The sequence below is a fragment of the Salmo trutta genome, chromosome 14 (assembly GCF_901001165.1).
Source record: "Salmo trutta chromosome 14, fSalTru1.1, whole genome shotgun sequence".
NCBI classification, from domain to species: domain Eukaryota; kingdom Metazoa; phylum Chordata; class Actinopteri; order Salmoniformes; family Salmonidae; genus Salmo; species Salmo trutta.
Genome location: NC_042970.1, coordinates 84,994,394 through 85,013,782, shown reverse-complemented (window position 1 = coordinate 85,013,782; position 19,389 = coordinate 84,994,394). Strand labels below are relative to the sequence as shown.

The 19,389-nt window shown below is 43.9% G+C and overlaps 2 protein-coding genes across 3 annotated transcripts in view; both read right to left on the bottom strand.

The window, feature by feature from the left end:
• LOC115147752 (CD97 antigen-like) overlaps positions 1–19,389 on the bottom strand; it is a 101,129-nt gene that overhangs the window by 6,626 nt on the left and 75,114 nt on the right. For both annotated transcript variants that reach the window (XR_003866490.1, XR_003866489.1), the window contains one exon: positions 2,514–2,635. The gene's annotated coding sequence lies outside the window, so the exon portion shown is untranslated. The remainder of the gene's footprint in view (positions 1–2,513; positions 2,636–19,389) is intronic.
• The window catches only part of LOC115147751 (CD97 antigen), a 132,367-nt gene that overhangs the window by 92,636 nt on the left and 20,342 nt on the right, over positions 1–19,389 (bottom strand). The gene's annotated exons all lie outside the window — the stretch shown is intronic.

Here is a 19,389-nt window from a genome sequence, read left to right as displayed (position 1 = left end):
CAGGCAAAAACCTGAGAAGATTCCAAACAGGAAGTGGCCTGTCTGACAATTTGTGGTCCTTCTGTTGCATTTCTATCAAAATTACAGTATCTGTGCTGTTACGTGACACTTTCTAAGGCTTCCATTGGCTCTCTAAAGTCCTCAGAAAGTGGATTGAAGCGTCTACTGTCTCTGGGCAGATAACAGCACCTCAGTTTGTAAGTTGTCTGCCTGGAGACAGTGAGACTGGAGATGCGCATTCACGAGACTTGGCCATTTTTTTATTTCCCTATTTGAATGAATACAACGTTGTCCGGTTGGAATATTATCGCTATTTTATGAGAAAAATAGGATAAAAATTGATTTTAAACAGCGTTTGACATGCTTCTAAGTACGGTAAAGGAACATTTTGAATTTTTTTGTCACGAAATGTGCTCACGCGTCACCCCTTGCATAGTGACCTGAACGCAGAAACAAAACAGTGGTATTTGGATATAACTATGGATTATTTGCAACCAAAACAACATTTGTTGTTGAAGTAGAAGTCCTGGGAGTGCATTCTGAAGGTAATCCAATTTTTCTAATAGTAATTCTGAGTTTCGTGAGCCCCGATTTTGGCGGGTGTCTGAATAGCTAGCATTGATGGCCGAGCTATGTACTCAGAATATGACAAAATGTGCTTTTGCCGAAAAGCTATTTTAAAATCTGACATAGCGATTGCATAAAGGAGTTCTGTATCTATAATTCTTAAAATAATTGTTATGTATTTTGTCAACGTTTATCAGGAGTAATTTAGTAAATTCACCGGAGGTTTTCGGTGAGAATGCAATTTCTGAACATCACACGCCAATGTAAAAAGCTGGTTTTTGATATAAATATGAACTTGATTGAGCAAAACATGCATGTATTGTATAACATAATGTCCTAGGAGTGTCATCTGATGAAGATCATCAAAGGTTAGTGCTGCATTTAGCTGTGGTTTGGGTTTTTGTGACATATATGCTTGCTTTGAAAATGGCTGTGTGATTACTTTTGGCTGGGTACTGTCCTGACATAATCTAATGTTTTGCTTTCGCTGTAAAGCCTTTTTGAAATCGGACAATGTGGTTGGATTAACGAGAGTCTTATCTTTCAAATGGTGTAAAATAGTCATATGTTTGAAAAATTGAAGTTATAGCATTTTTAAGGTTTAGTATTTCGCGCCACGCTCTACAACTGGCTGTTGAATAGAGTGGGATGCTGACGTCCCACCTTGCCCAGACAGGTTAACACAGTGTCCAAAGAAGGACCAGAAGTATACAGAATGGTGTCGTCTGCGTAGAGGTGGATCAGAGACTCACCAGCAGCAAGAGCGACATCATTGATGTATACAGAGAAAAGAGTTGGCCCAAGAATTGAACCCTGTGCCACCCCCATGGAGACTACCAGCGGCCCGGACAACAGGCCATCCGATTTGACACATTGAACTCTATCAGAGAAGTAGTTGGTAAACCAGGCGAGGCAATCATTTGAGAAACCAAGGCTATTGAGTCTGCCGATGAGGATGTGGTGATTGACAGAGTCGAAAGCCTTGGCCAGGTCAATGAATACAGCAGCACAGTATTGTTTCTTATCGATGGCGGTTACAATATCATTTAGGACCTTGAGTGTGGCTGAGGTGCACCCATGACCAGCTCTGAAACCAGATTGCATAGCGGAGAAGGTGCGGTGGGATTCGAAATGGTCGGTAATCTGTTTGTTGACTTGGCTTTCTAAGACCTTAGAAAGGCAGGGTAGGATAGATATAGGTCTGTAGCAGTTTGGGTCAAGAGTGTCCCCTCCTTTGAAGAGGGGGATGACAGCAGCTGCTTTCCAATCTTTTGGAATCTCAGACGACATGAAAGAGAGGTTGAACAGGCTAGTAATAGGGGTTGCAACAATTTCGGCAAATCATTTTAGAAAGAAAGGGTCCAGATTTTCGAGCCCGGCTGATTTGTAGGGGTCCAGATTTTGCAGCTCTTTCAGAACATCAGCTGACTGGATTTGGGAGAAGGTGAAATGGGGAAGGCTATATATAGTCCCTATAGTCTCTATGGTATCTAATGTCACTATAGCGTCTTTAGTCCCTCAGTATTTATAGTCTCAATAGTCTATATAGACATAAATGCTTAAGTCTCTGTGGTTGCCATTGTAGCTATAGTCCCTAAAGTCTCTATGGTAACTAATGTCACTATAGCGTCTTTAGTCCCTCAGTATCGATAGTCTCAATAGTGTATATAGACATAAATGCTACAGTCTCTGTGGTTGCCATAGTAGCTATAGTCCCTATAGTCTATGTAGTATCTATTGTCGCTATATCATATTTAGTCCCTTAGAATCGATAGTCTCAATAATCTTTATAGTCACAAATGCTATAGTCTCTATGGACTGTATAGTCTTCCCATACATGCATATATACAGTTCGTAGTGATGTTTCCAGCTAAAGCAGTCAATCAATAAATCAATCAATCAAGAGAAGACACATACACACAATGATGCCCTCTTGTGGGACTCACCTTCACAGTGTGATTAAAGAATCTGAACCCAGGTTGACACTGGCAGTTGAAGCTCCCAAAGGTGTTGAGGCAACTGGCGTTGCTGCCACAAACCTGTGGTGTCTCCTGGCACTCATCGAGGTCTGAAGAGAGAAGGAAACATGTTGATAGAGCAGTGACTCCCTACGCCCCTCCAGTAAAGCCCTAACCTCTCCTCCAGTAAAGCCCTAACTCTCCTCCAGTAAAGCCCCAACCTCTCCTCCAGTAAAACCCTAACCTCTCCTCCAGTAAAACCCTAACCTCTCCTCCAGTAAAACCCAAACCTCTCCTCCAGTAAAACCCTAACCTCTCCTCCAGTAAAACCCTAACCTCTCCTCCAGTAAAGCCCTAACCTCTCCTCCAGTAAAGCCCTAACCTCTCCTCCAGTAAAACCCTAACCTCTCCTCCAGTAAAACCCCAACCTCTCCTCCAGTAAAACCCTAACCTCTCCTCCAGTAAAACCCTAACCTCTCCTCCAGTAAAACCCTAACCTCTCCTCCAGAGAGAGAGAGAGAGAGAGAGAGAGAGAGAAGGGGTAGAGGTAAGAGGGTTTCACTCTGTTTTATTCTCGATCATGAAATACTCAATACATAATGATGTTTCCAGCTAGAGCAGTCAATCAATCAAGAGAAGATGAGGCCCTCTTGTTGGACTCACCTTCACAGTCTCCAGTGGAAGTAGATAATGAGAACCCACTGTGGCAGTGGCAGTTGTAGCTCCCGATGCTGTTGACGCAAGTGGCGTGTCTGCCACAAACCTGTGGTTTCTCCTGGCACTCATTGACTTCTGAAGAGAGAAGGAAACATGTTGATAGAGCAGTGACTCAATATCCTCTCCTCCAGTAAAACCCTAACCTCTCCTCCAGTAAAGCCCTAACCCCTCCTCCAGTGATTCCCTAACCTCTAATCCAGTAAAGCTCTAATCTCTCCTCCAGTGATTCCCTAACCTCTCCTCCAGTGATTCCCTAACCTCTCCTCCAGTGATTCCCTAAGCTCTTCTCCAGTGATTCCCTAACCTCTCCTCCAGTGATTCCCTAACATCTCCTCCAGTGATTCCCTAACCTCTTCTCCAGTGATTCCCTAACATCTCCTCCAGTGATTCCCTAACCTCTTCTCCAGTGATTCCCTAACCTCTCCTCCAGTGATTCCCTAACATCTCCTCCAGTGATTCCCTAACCTCTTCTCCAGTGATTCCCTAACATCTCCTCCAGTGATTCCCTAACCTCTCCTCCAGTGATTCCCTAACCTCTCCTCCAGTGATTCCCTAACCTCTCCTCCAGTGATTCCCTAACCTCTCCTCCAGTAAATCCCTAAAATCTCCTCCAATACCTCAAGACAGTCCACGTATTTGATGAACTCCAGAACAAAAGTAGCTGATTTAAGGAATGAAAGGCATTGGAAAACCGCCCTGGTCTTGTGGTTGAATCTGCAGGCCTGCGTTTACGCTGTTGTGCGTTTTTGTTGCCGTTTTTACTTTGCTACCTGACGGTTTTTACTTTTTCATTACCGTATATTTTACTTTTTCCCTCACTCAACTTTTTTTTTCATTCAACTCTCCTACCCCGGAGGTTTTATCTGGACATGGTTCGTCAGGACTTCAAACAGCCGAAGCTAAGTAACATTAACATGATGCCTTCTAATTGCAGTCGTTGTACTCATAATATACAGGAGAACGATCGCCTTACGGCAAGGATAGCTGTGCTGCAAGCCCAGCTTCAGACGCAATCGTTAGGCAAGGGTCATTTCAGTGTAGGAAAGGATGAAACAGCGTCTGTGCCACCAGCAAGTACAGATAGTAACGTTAGTATAAACCCCCTCGCACGGTCCCCGCAGCCGGACATCTTTCTCATGGCTTCTGGAGGGAAACGCTGTAGGAATGCTCAACCGGTGTCGCTTATTCAGCCGACAGAAACTTTCAACCGGTTCTCCCCGTTAAGCGAGTCGGAGTCGGAGGCCGAGACTTCTCTGGTCTCTGCTCCTCCCGTTGTGGGGTCTGAGACGCCGACGGCTCCCACCATTAGCTCTGACAAATTGAAAACCCTAGTCATTGGCGACTCCATTACCCGCAGTATTAGACTTAAAACTAATCATCCAGCGATCATACACTGTTTACCAGGGGGCAGGGCTACCGACGTTAAGGCTAATCTAAAGACGGTGCTGGCTAAAGCTAAAACTGGCGAGTGTAGAGAGTATAGAGATATTGTTATCCACGTCGGCACCAACGATGTTAGGATGAAACAGTCAGAGGTCACCAAGCGCAATATAGCTTCAGCGTGTAAATCAGCTAGAAAGATGTGTCGGCATCGAGTAATTGTCTCTGGCCCCCTCCCAGTTAGGGGGAGTGATGAGCTCTACAGCAGAGTCTCACAACTCAATCGCTGGATGAAAACTGTTTTCTGCCCCTCCCAAAAGATAGAATTTGTAGATAACTGGCCCTCTTTCTGGGATTCACCCACAAACAGGACCAAGCCTGGCCTGCTGAGGAGTGACGGACTCCATCCTAGCTGGAGGGGTGCTCTCATCTTATCTACGAACATAGACAGGGCTCTAACTCCTCTAGCTCCACAATGAAATAGGGTGCAGGCCAGGCAACAGGCTGTTAGCCAGCCTGCCAGCTTAGTGGAGTCTGCCACTAGCACAGTTAGCGTAGTCAGCTCAGCTTTCCCCATTGAGACCGTGTCTGTGCCTCGATCTTGGTTGGGCAAAATTAAAAATGGCGGTGTTCGCTTCAGTAATCTTACTAGTATAAAGACCTCCTCCATTCCTGCCATTATTGAAAGAGATTGTGATACTTCACATCTCAAAATTGGGTTACTTAATGTTAGATCCCTCACTTCCAAGGCAGTTATAGTCAATGAACTAATCACTGATCATAATCTTGATGTGATTGGCCTGACTGAAACATGGCTTAAGCCTGATGAATTTACTGTGTTAAATGAGGCCTCACCCCCTGGTTACACTAGTGACCAAACCCCCCGTGCATCCGGCAAAGGCGGAGGTGTTGCTAACATTTACGATAGCAAATTTCAATTTACAAAAAAAAAAACAATGACGTTTTCGTCTTTTGAGCTTCTAGTCATGAAATCTATGCAGCCTACTCAATCACTTTTTATAGCTACTGTTTACAGGCCTCCTGGGCCATATGCAGTGTTCCTTACTGAGTTCCCTGAATTCCTATCGGATCTTGTAGTCATAGCAGATAATATTCTAATTTTTGGTGACTTTAACATTCACATGGAAAAGTCCACAGACCCACTCCAAAAGGCTTTCGGAGCCATCATCGACTCAGTGGGTTTTGTCCAACATGTCTCTGGACCTACTCACTGCCACAGTCATACTCTGGACCTAGTTTTGTCCCATGGAATAAATGTTGTGGATCTTAATGTTTTTCCTCATAATCCTGGATTATCGGACCACCATTTTATTGCGTTTACAATTGCAACAAATAATCTGCTCAGACCCCAACCAAGGAAGATTAAAAGTCGTGCTATAAATTCTCAGACAACCCAAAGATTCCTTGATGCCCTTCCAGACTCCCTCTGCCTACCCAAGGACGTCAGAGGACAAGAATCAGTTAACCACCTAACCGAGGAACTCAATTCAACCTTGCGCAATACCCTAGATGCAGTTGCACCCCTAAAAATTAAAAACATCTGTCATAAGAAACTAGCTCCCTGGTATACAGAAAATACACGAGCTCTGAAGCAAGCTTCCAGAAAATTGGAACGGAAATGGCGCCACACTAAACTGGAAGTCTTCCGACTAGCTTGGAAAGACAGTACCGTGCGGTATCGAAGAGCCCTCACTGCTGCACGATCATCCTATTTTTCCAACTTAATTGAGGAAAATAAGAACAATCCGAAATTTCTTTTTGACACTGTCGCAAAGCTAACTAAAAAGCAGCATTCGCAAATGGAGGATGGCTTTCACTTCAGCAGTAATACATTTATGAACTTTTTTGAGGAAAAGATCATGATCATTAGAAAGCAAATTACGGACTCATCTTTAAATCTGGGTATTCCTCCAGGGCTTCATTGTCCAGAGTCTGCACAACTCTGCCAGGACCTTGGCTCAAGGGAGATACTAAAGTGTTTTAGTACTATATCTCTTGACACAATGATGAAAATAATCATGGCCTCCAAACCCTCAAGCTGCATACTGGACCCTATTCCAACTAAACTACTGAAAGAGCTGCTTCCTGTGCTTGGCCCTCCTATGTTGAACATAATAAACGGCTCTCTATCCACCGGATGTGTACCAAGCTCACTAAAAGTGGCAGTAATAAAGCCTCTCTTGAAAAAGCCGAATCTTGACCCAGAAATTATAAAAAACTATCGGCCTATATCGAATCTTCCATTCCTCTCAAAAATTTTGGAAAAAGTTGTTGCGCAGCAACTCACTGCCTTCCTGAAGACAAACAATGTATACGAAACGCTTCAGTCTGGTTTTAGACCCCATCATAGCACTGAGACTGCACTTGTGAAGGTGGTAAATGACCTTTTAATGACGTCAGACCGAGGCTCTGCATCTGTCCTCGTGCTCCTAGATCTTAGTGCCGCTTTTGATACCATCGATCACCACATTCTTTTGGAGAGATTGGAAACCCAAATTGGTCTACATGGACAAGTTCTGGCCTGGTTTAGATCTTATCTGTCGGAAAGATATCAGTTTGTCTCTGTGAATGGTTCGTCCTCTGACTAATCAATTGTAAATTTCGGTGTTCCTCAAGGTTCCGTTCTAGGACCACTATTGTTTTCACTATATATTTACCTCTTGGGGATGTCATTCGAAAACATAATGTTAAATTTCACTGCTATGCGGACGACACACAGCTGTACATTTCAATGAAACATGGTGAAGCCCCAAAATTGCCCTCGCTAGAAGCCTGTGTTTCAGACATAAGGAAGTGGATGGCTGCAAATTATTTACTTTTAAACTCGGACAAAACAGAGATGCTTGTCCTAGGTCCCAAGAAACAAAGAGATCTTCTGTTGAATCTGACAATTAATCTGGATGGTTGTACAGTCGTCTCAAATAAAACTGTGAAGGACCTCGGCGTTACTCTGGACCCTGATCTCTCTTTTGAAGAACATATCAAGACTGCTTCAAGGACAGCTTTTTTCCATCTACGTAACATTGCAAAAATCAGAAACTTTCTGTCCAAAAATGACGCAGAAAAATTAATCCATGCTTTTGTTACTTCTAGGCTCGACTACTGCAATGCTCTACTTTCCGGCTACCCGGATAAAGCACTAAACAAACTTCAGTTAGTGCTAAATACGGCTGCTAGAATCCTGACTAGAACCAAAAAATTTGATCATATTACTCCAGTGCTAGCTTCCCTACACTGGCTTCCTGTTAAGGCAAGGGCTGATTTCAAGGTTTTACTGCTAACCTACAAAGCATTACATGGGCTTGCTCCTACCTATCTTTCCGATTTGGTCCTGCCGTACATACCTACACGTACGCTACGGTCACAAGACGCAGGCCTCCTAATTGTCCCTAGAATTTCTAAGCAAACGGCTGGAGGTAGGGCTTTCTCCTATAGAGCTCCATTTTTATGGAATGGTCTGCCTACCCATGTGAGAGACGCAGACTCAGTCTCAACCTTTAAGTCTTTACTGAAGACTTATCTCTTCAGTAGGTCCTATGATTAAGTATAGTCTGGCCCAGGAGTGTGAAGGTGAACAGAAAGGCTGGAGCAACGAACCGCCCTTGCTGTCTCTGCCTTGTCGGTTCCCCTCTTCCCACTGGGATTCTCTGCCTCTAACCCTTTTACAGGGGCTGAGTCACTGACTTACTGGTGTTCTTCCATGCCGTCCATGGGAGGGGTGCGTCACTTGAGTAGGTTGAGCCACTGACGTGGTCTTCCTGTCTGGGTTGGCGCCCCCCCCTTGGGTTGTGCCGTGGCGGACATCTTTGTGGGCTATACTCGGCCTTGTCTTCGGATGGTAAGTTGGTGGTTGTAGATATCCCTCTAGTGGTGTGGGGGCTGTGCTTTGGCAAAGTGGGTGGGGTTATATCCTGCCTGTTTGGCCCTGTCCGGGGGTATCATCGGATGGGGCCACAGTGTCTTCTGATCCCTCCTGTCTCAGCCTCCAGTATTTATGCTGCAGTAGTTTATGTGTCGGGGGGCTAGGGTCAGTCTGTTACATCTGGAGTATTCTCTTGTCTTATCCGGTGTCCTGTGTGAATGTAAATATGCTCTCTCTAATTCTCTCTTTCTTTCTTTCTTTCTCTCGGAGGACCTGAGCCCTAGGACTACCTGGCATGATGACTCCTTGCTGTCCCCAGTCCCCAGTCCACCTGGCCATGCTGCTGCTCCAGTTTCAACTGTTCTGCCTGCGGCTACGGAACCCTGACCTGTTCACCGGACGTGCTTGTTGCACCCTCGACAATTACTATGATTATTATTATTTGACCATGCTGGTCATTTACGAACATTTTAACATCTTGACCATGTTCTGTTATAATATCCACCCGGCACAGCCAGAAGAGGACTGGCCACCCCTCATAGCCTGGTTCCTCTCTAGGTTTCTTCCTAGGTTTTTGGCCTTTCTCAGGAGTTTTTCCTAGGGAGTTTTTCCCAGCCACCGTGCTTCTTTCACATGCATTGCTTGCTGTTTGGGGTTTTAGGCTGGGTTTCTGTACAGCACTTTGAGATTTCAGCTGATGTACGAAGGGCTATATAAAAAAAATTGATTTGATTTGATTTGATTTGAATGCCTAACCCTTCCTCCAGTGACACCCTAACCCATTCCTCCAGTGATTCCCTAACCTCTCCTCCAGTGATTCCCTAATCTCTCCTCCAGTGATTCCCTAACCTGTCCTCCAGTGATTCCCTAATCTCTCCTCCAGTGATTCCCTAACCTCTCCTCCAGTGATTCCCTAACCTCTCCCTCCATTGATTCCTTAACCTCTCCTCCAGGACCTCAAGACAGTGTGTATTCCACAACTAACGCAGCTAATTTAACATAATTTACATAGAATAATATCATTATCACACCCTCCCCACCTACACATAGAATAATATAAATATCCCCCCCCTCCCCACCTACACATAGAATAATATCATTATCCACCTCCCTCCCCACCTACACATAGAATACTATCATTATCACTCCCCTCCCCACCTACACATAGAATAATATCATTATCCACCCCCACCTACACATAGAATAATATCATTATCACCCCCCACCCCACCTACACATAGAATAATATCATTATCACCCCCTCCCCACCTACACATAGAATAATATCATTATCCACCCCCCTCCCCACCTACACATAGAATAATATCATTATCCACCCCCTTCCCCACCTACACATAGAATAATATCATTATCCACCCCCCTCCTCACCTACACATAGAACAATATCATTATCCACCCCCCTAAACCACCTACACAGAATAATATCATTATCACCCCCCCTCCCCACCTACACATAGAATAATATCATTATCACCCCCCTCCCCACCTACACATAGAATAGTATCATTATCACCCCCCACCCCACCTACACATAGAATAATATCATTATCACCCCCTTCCTACACATAGAATAATATCATTATCCACCCCCCTCCCCACCTACACATAGAATAATATCATTATCCACCCCCCTAAACCACCTACACATAGAATAATATCATTATCACCCCCCTTCCTACACATAGAAATAATATCATTATCCACCCCCCTCCCCACCTACACATAGAATAATATCATTATCCACCCCCCTCCCCACCTACACATAGAATAATATCATTATCCACCCCCCTAAACCACCTACACATAGAATAATATCATTATCACCCCCCTCCTACACATAGAATAATATCATTATCACCCCTTCCCCACCTACACATAGAATAATATCATTATCCACCCCCCTAAACCACCTACACATAGAATAATATCATTATCCACCCACCTCCCCACCTACACATAGAATAATATCATTATCCACCCCCCTCCTCACCTACACATAGAACAATATCATTATCCACCCCCCTAAACCACCTACACAGAATAATATCATTATCACCCCCCACCCCACCTACACATAGAATAATATCATTATCACCCCCTCCCCACCTACACATAGAATAATATCATTATCCACCCCCCTCCCCACCTACACATAGAATAATATCATTATCCACCCCCTTCCCCACCTACACATAGAATAATATCATTATCCACCCCCCTCCTCACCTACACATAGAACAATATCATTATCCACCCCCCTAAACCACCTACACAGAATAATATCATTATCACCCCCCTCCCCACCTACACATAGAATAATATCATTAATCACCCCCCCTCCCCACCTACACATAGAATAGTATCATTATCACCCCCCACCCCACCTACACATAGAATAATATCATTATCACCCCCCCTCCCCACCTACACATAGAATAGTATCATTATCCACCCCCCTCCCCACCTACACATAGAATAATATCATTATCCACCCCCCTAAACCACCTACACATAGAATAATATCATTATCACCCCCTTCCTACACATAGAATATATCATTATCCACCCCCCTCCCCACCTACACATAGAATAATATCATTATCCACCCCCCTCCCCACCTACACATAGAATAATATCATTATCCACCCCCCTAAACCACCTACACATAGAATACTATCATTATCACCCCCCCTCCCCACCTACACATAGAATAATATCATTATCCACCCCCACCTACACATAGAATAATATCATTATCACCCCCCACCCCATCTACACATAGAATAATATCATTATCCACCCCCTCCCCACCTACACATAGAATAATATCATTATCCACCCCCCTCCCCACCTACACATAGAATAATATCATTATCCACCCCCTTCCCCACCTACACATAGAATAATATCATTATCCACCCCCCTCCTCACCTACACATAGAACAATATCATTATCCACCCCCCTAAACCACCTACACAGAATAATATCATTATCACCTCCCTCCCCACCTACACATAGAATAATATCATTATCACCCCCCTCCCCACCTACACATAGAATAATATCATTATCACCCCCTTCCTACACATAGAATAATATCATTATCCACCCCCCTCCCCACCTACACATAGAATAATATCATTATCCACCCCCCTAAACCACCTACACATAGAATAATATTATTATCACCCCCCTCCCCACCTACACATAGAATAATATCATTATCACCCCCCTCCTACACATAAAATAATATCATTATCACCCCTTCCCCACCTACACATAGAATAATATCATTATCCACCCCCCTAAACCACCTACACATAGAATAATATCATTATCCACCCACCTCCCCACCTACACATAGAATAATATCATTATCACCCCCCTCCCCACCTACACATAGAATAATATCATTATCCACCCCGCTCCCAACCTGCTCATAGAATAATATAAATATCCCCCCCTCCCCACCTACACATAGAATAATATCATTATCATCCCCCTCCCCACCTACACATAGAATAATATCATTATCACCCCCCCTCCTCACCTACACATAGAATAATATCATTATCCCCCCCTCCCCCCTCCTCACCTACACATAGAATAATATCATTATCCACCCCCTCCCCACCTACACATAGAATAATATCATTATCACCCCCCCCTACCCACCTACACATAGAATATATCATTATCACCCCCCCTCCCCACCTACACATAGAATAATATCATTATCACCCCCTCCCCACCTACACATAGAATAATATCATTATCACCCCCCTCCTCACCTACACATAGAATAATATCATTATCACCCCCTCCTCACCTACACATAGAATGATATCATTATCACCCCCCTCCCCACCTACACATAGAATAATATCATTATCACCCCCCTCCCCACCTACACATAGAATAATATCATTATCACCCCCCTCCCCACCTACACATAGAATAATATCATTATCCACCCCCTCCCCACCTACACATAGAATAATATCATTATCCACCTCCCTCCCCACCTACACATAGAATAATATCATTATCACACCCCCCTCCCCACCTACACATAGAATAATATCATTATCCACCCCCACCTACACATAGAATAATATCATTATCACCCCCCACCCCACCTACACATAGAATAATATCATTATCACCCCCCTCCCCACCTACACATAGAATAATATCATTATCCACCCCCCTCCCCACCAACATATAGAATAATATCATTATCCACCCCCCTCCCCACCTACATATAGAATAATATCATTATCCACCCCCCTCCTCACCTACACATAGAACAATATCATTATCCACCCCCCTAAACCACCTACACATAGAATAATATCATTATCACCCCCCCTCCCCACCTACACATAGAATATATCATTATCAACCCCCTCCCCACCTACACATAGAATAATATCATTATCACCCCCCTCCCCACCTACACATAGAATAATATCATTATCACCCCCCCACCCCACCTACACATAGAATAATATCATTATCACCCCCCTCCTACACATAGAATAATATCATTATCCACCCCCCTCCCCACCTACACATAGAATAATATCATTATCCACCCCCCGAAACCACCTACACATAGAATAATATTATTATCACCCCCCCTCCCCACCTACACATAGAATAATATCATTATCACCCCCCCTCCTACACATAGAATAATATCATTATCACTCCCCTCCTCACCTACACATAGAATAATATCATTATCACCCCCTCCCCCCTCCTCACTTACAAATAGAATAATATCATTATCCACCCCCCTCCCCACCTACACATAGAATAATTTAATTATCACCCCCCTCCCCACCTACACATAGAATAATATCATTATCACCCCCCTCCCCACCTACACATAGAATAATATCATTATCAACCCCTCCACACCTACACATAGAATAATATCATTATCACCCCCCCTCCCCACCTACACATAGAATAATATCATTATCCACCCCCCTCCCCACCTACACATAGAATAATATCATTATCACCCCCCTCCTACACATAGAATAATATCATTATCCACCCCCCTCCCCACCTACACATAGAATAATATCATTATCCACCCCCCGAAACCACCTACACATAGAATAATATTATTATCACCCCCCCTCCCCACCTACACATAGAATAATATCATTATCACCCCCCCCTCCTACACATAGAATAATATCATTATCACTCCCCTCCTCACCTACACATAGAATAATATCATTATCACCCCCCCCCCCCCCCCCTCCTCACTTACAAATAGAATAATATCATTATCCACCCCCTCCCCACCTACACATATAATAATTTAATTATCACCCACCCCCCCTCCCCACCTACACATAGAATAATATCATTATCACCCCCTCCCCACCTACACATAGAATAATATCATTATCAACCCCTCCACACCTACACATAGAATAATATCATTATCACCCCCCTCCCCACCTACACATAGAATAATATCATTATCCACCCCCCTCCCCACCTACACATAGAATAATATCATTATCACCCCCCTCCTACACATAGAATATATCATTATCACCCCCTCCTACACAACGAATAATATCATTATCACACCCCTCCCCACCTACACATAGAATAATATCATTACCACCCCCCTAAACCACCTAAAGCATAGAATAATATTAGTATCAATCACCCGCCTCCCCCACCTACACACGTAGAATAATAATAATTATTCCATTTCCACCCCCCTCCTCCCCTACACATAGAATACTATCATTATCCACCCCCCTCCCCACCTACACATAGAAGTAATATCATTATCCACCAGCCCCTCCCACCCACCTACACATAGAATATCATCATTATCTACCCCGCCTCCCACCCTACACATAAGAATATATTAAAATATCATTATCACAACACCCCTCCCCACCTACACATAGAATAATATCATTATCCACCCCCCCCCCCACCTACACATAAGAATAATATCATTATCGCACCCCACCCCTCCCCACCTACACATAGAATATATCATTATCACCCCCTCCCCACCCTACATAGAATAATATCATTATCGAACCCCCTTCCCCCTACACATAGAATAATATAATTATCACCCCCCCTCCCCACCTACACATAGAATAATATCATTATCACCCCCCTCCCCACCTACACATAGAATAATATCATTATCACACCCCCTCCCCACCTACACATAGAATAATATCATTATCCACCCCCTCCCCACCTACACATAGAATATAAAAATCACCCCCCCTCCCCACCTACACATAAATAATATCATTACCCCCCCTCCCCACCTACACATAGAATAATATCATTATCACCCCCCTCCCACAACATAGAATAATATCATTATCACCCCCTCCCCCCTCCTCACCTACACATAGAATAATATCATTATCCACCCCCCTCCCCACCTACACATAGAATAATTTAATTATCACCCCCCTCCCCACCTACACATAGAATATATCATTATCACCCACCCCCCTCCCCACACCATAGAAATATCATTATCACCCCTCCCCACCTACACATAATAATATCATTATCACACCCCTCCCCACTACAATAAATAATATATTATCCACCCCCCCCCCACCTACACATAGAATAATCTCATTATCCACCTCCCCCCCACCTACACATAGAATACTATCATTATCACTCCCCTCCCACCTACACATAGAATAATATCATTATCCACCCCCACCTACACATAGAATAATATCATTATCACCCCCCACCCCACCTACACATAGAATAATATCATTATCACCCCCCCCCACCTACACATAGAATAATATCATTATCCACCCCCCTCCCCCCTACACATAGAATAATATCATTATCCCCCCTTCCCCACCTACACATAGAATAATATCATTATCACCCCCCCCCTCACCTACACATAGAACAATATCATTATCCACCCCCCTAAACCACCTACACAGAATAAATCATTATCCCCCCTCCCCCCTCCACACCTACACATAGAATACTATCATTATCACCCCCCTCCCCACCTACACATAGAATAGTATCATTATCACCCCCCCCACCTACACAGAATAATATCATTATCACCCCCTTCCTACACATAGAATAATATCATTATCCACCCCCCTCCCCACCTACACATAGAATAATATCATTATCCACCCCCCTAAACCACCTACACATAGAATAATATCATTATCACCCCCTTCCTACACATAGAATAATATCATTATCCACCCCCCTCCCCACCTACACATAGAATAATATCATTATCCACCCCCCTCCCCACCTACACATAGAATAATATCATTATCCACCCCCCTAAACCACCTACACATAGAAATATATTATCACCCCCCCTCCACATAGAATAATATCATGATCACCCCCTTCCCCACCTACACATAGAATAATATCATTATCCACCCCCCTAAACCACCTACACATAGAATAATATCATATCCCCCCCACCTCCCCACTACACATAGAATAATATCATTATCCACCCCCCTCCTCACCTACACATAGAACAATATCATTATCCACCCCCCTAAACACCTACACAGAATAATATCATTATCCACCCCCACCCCCCCCTACACATAGAAATATCATTATCACCCCCTCCCACCTACACATAGAAAATATCATTATCCACCCCCTCCCCACTACACATAGAATAATATCATTATCCACCCCCTTCCCCACCTACACATAGAATAATATCATTATCCACCCCCCTCCCACCTACAATAGAACAATATCATTATCCACCCCCCTAACCACTACACAGAATAATATCATATCACCCCCCCCCCACCTACACATAGAATAATATCATTATCACCCCCTCCCACCTACACATAGAAGTATCATTATCACCCCCCCCCACCTACACATAGAATAATATCATTATCACCCCCCTTCCTACACATAGAATAATATCATTATCACCCCCCTCCCCACCTACACATAGATAATATCATTATCCCCCCCTAACCCACCTACACATAGAATAATATCATTATCACCCCCTTCCTACACATAGAATAATATCATTATCCACCCCCCTCCCCACCTACACATAGAATATTATCATTATCCACCCCCTCCCCACCTACACATAGAATAATATCATTATCCCCCCCCTAACCCCCTACACATAGAATAATATCATTATCACCCCCTCCTCCTACACATAGAATAATATCATTATCACCTCCCCACCTACACATAGAATATTCATTATCCACCCCCCTAAACCACCTACACATAGAATAATATCATTATCCACCCACCTCCCCACCTACACATAGAATAATATCATTATCCACCCCCCTCCCCACCTACACATAGAACATATCATATCCACCCCCCTAAACCACCTACACAGAATAATATCATTATCCACCCCCTCCCCACCTACACTAGAATACTATCATTATCACACCCCCCTCCCACCTACACATAGAATATATCATTATCCACCCCCACCTACAACATAATAATATCATTATCACCCCCCACCCCATCTACACATAGAATAATCATTATCACCCCCCCCCCCCACCTACACATAGAATAATATCATTATCCACCCCCCCCTCCCCACCTACACATAGAATAATATCATTATCACCCCCTTCCCCACCTACACATAGAATAATATCATTATCACCCCCCTCCTCACCTACACATAGAATATCATTATCCACCCCCCCTAAACCCCTACACAGAATAATATCATTATCACCTCCCTCCCCTCTCCCCCCCACCTACATAGAATAATCATTATCACCCCCCTCCCCACCTACACAGAAAATATCATTATCACCCCCTTCCTACACATAGAATAATATCATTATCCACCCCCCTCCCCACCTACACATATCATATATCATATCCCCCCCCTAAACCACCTACACATAGAATAATATTATTATCACCCCCCTCCCCACCTACACATAGAATAATATCATATCCACCCCCCTAAACCACCTACACATAGAATAATATCATTATCCACCCCCCTCCCCACCTACACATAGAATAATATAATGATCCACCCCCCTCCCCACCTATACATAGAATAATATCATTATGACACCACACACAAAGTTGATGATTATTAACATTCTCTATAAACTCTCAATACTGCACAGATAGGAGAACTCTGAACAAGTAACGGTTTGTTCCCTCGACATGTAAGATTCACACACACACACCACACACACACAACACACACACACCACACACCACACACACACACCACACACACACACACACACACACACACACACAGACACACCACACCCCTCACACACACATCCCCACACACATCCCCACCAACCATCCCCCCACAGACATCCTCACACACAGACATCCCACACATCCTCACACAGACATCCCCACACAGACATCCACCACAAACAGTTGGACTCACGTCACAATCCCCATCTCCTTTTCTTCCGTAGCCAGAAGCACAGAGGCATTCATTTCTTTTGGTGTTGCTGCACTCATGATGTCTACAAGAGGACCAGAGATAAATACAGAGATAACAAGAGAGAGGAAAGGGAGAGAGGAAAGGGAGAGAGAGAGAGAGAGAGAGGGGTATAGGTAAGAGGGTTTCACTCTGTTTTATTCTCGATCATGAAATACTCAATACGTAATGATGTTCCAACTAGAGTAGTCAATCAATCAAGAGAAGATGAGGCCCTCTTGTTGGACTCACCTTCACAGTCTCCAGTAGAATCGATAATGAGAACCCACTATGGACGGCCAGTTGTAGCTCCCGATGCTGTTGACGCAAGTGGCGTGTCTGCCACAAGCCTGTGGTTTCTCCTTGCACTCATTGACTTCTGAAGAGAGAAGGAAATATGGTGATAGAGCAGTGACTCAATATCTCCTCCTCCAGTAAATCCTAACCTCTCTCCAGTGATTCCCTAATCCCTCCTCCAGTAAATCCCTAACGCCTCCAGTGATTCCCTAACCTCTCCTCCAGTGATTCCCTAACCTCTCCTCCAGTGAAGCCCTAACCTCTCCTCCAGTGATTCCCTAACCTCTCCTCCAGTAAATCCCTAACCCCTCCTCCAGCAATTCCCTAACCTCTCCTCCAGGTATTCCCTAACCCCTCCTCCAGTGATTCCCTAACCTCTCCTCCAGTGATTCCCAAACCTCTTCTGCAGTGACCTCTAATCGTCCCCAGTGATTCCCTAACCGCTCCTCCAGTAATCCCTAACCTCTCCTCCAGTACCTCAAGACAGTCCACGTATTTGATGAATTCCAGAACTAAAGTAGCTGATTTAAGGAATGAAAGGCTTGATGATCAGGTGACCATTAGATTCAGCTTTGCTAGTTCTGGAATATATCAAAGAAGAGGCCTGTCTGGGAGTACTAGAGGAGAAGTTGGGGAATCACTGATCTTCAGACTCTCAATATGGCACAGAACAGAGGAGATATTGCAAAAGTAATGTTTTGTTCCCATGACATGTAACATTCACACACACATGATCACACACACACAAAAACACGAGCTAAACTGAGACCCTAACCTCACACATGGCTGTTGCTGTTTCTTCCACATGAAAACGACAATACATAAAATCACAATGACACACTTACATAGAATAATATCATTCACACCCCTCCCCCCTACACATAGAATAATCTCATTATCCACCCCCTCCCCACCTACACATAGAAAATATCATTATCCACCCCCTCCCCACCTACATATAGAATAAATCATTATCCACCCCCCCTAAACCACCTACCCATAGAATAATATCATTATCCACCCCCCTAAACCACCTACACATAGAATAATA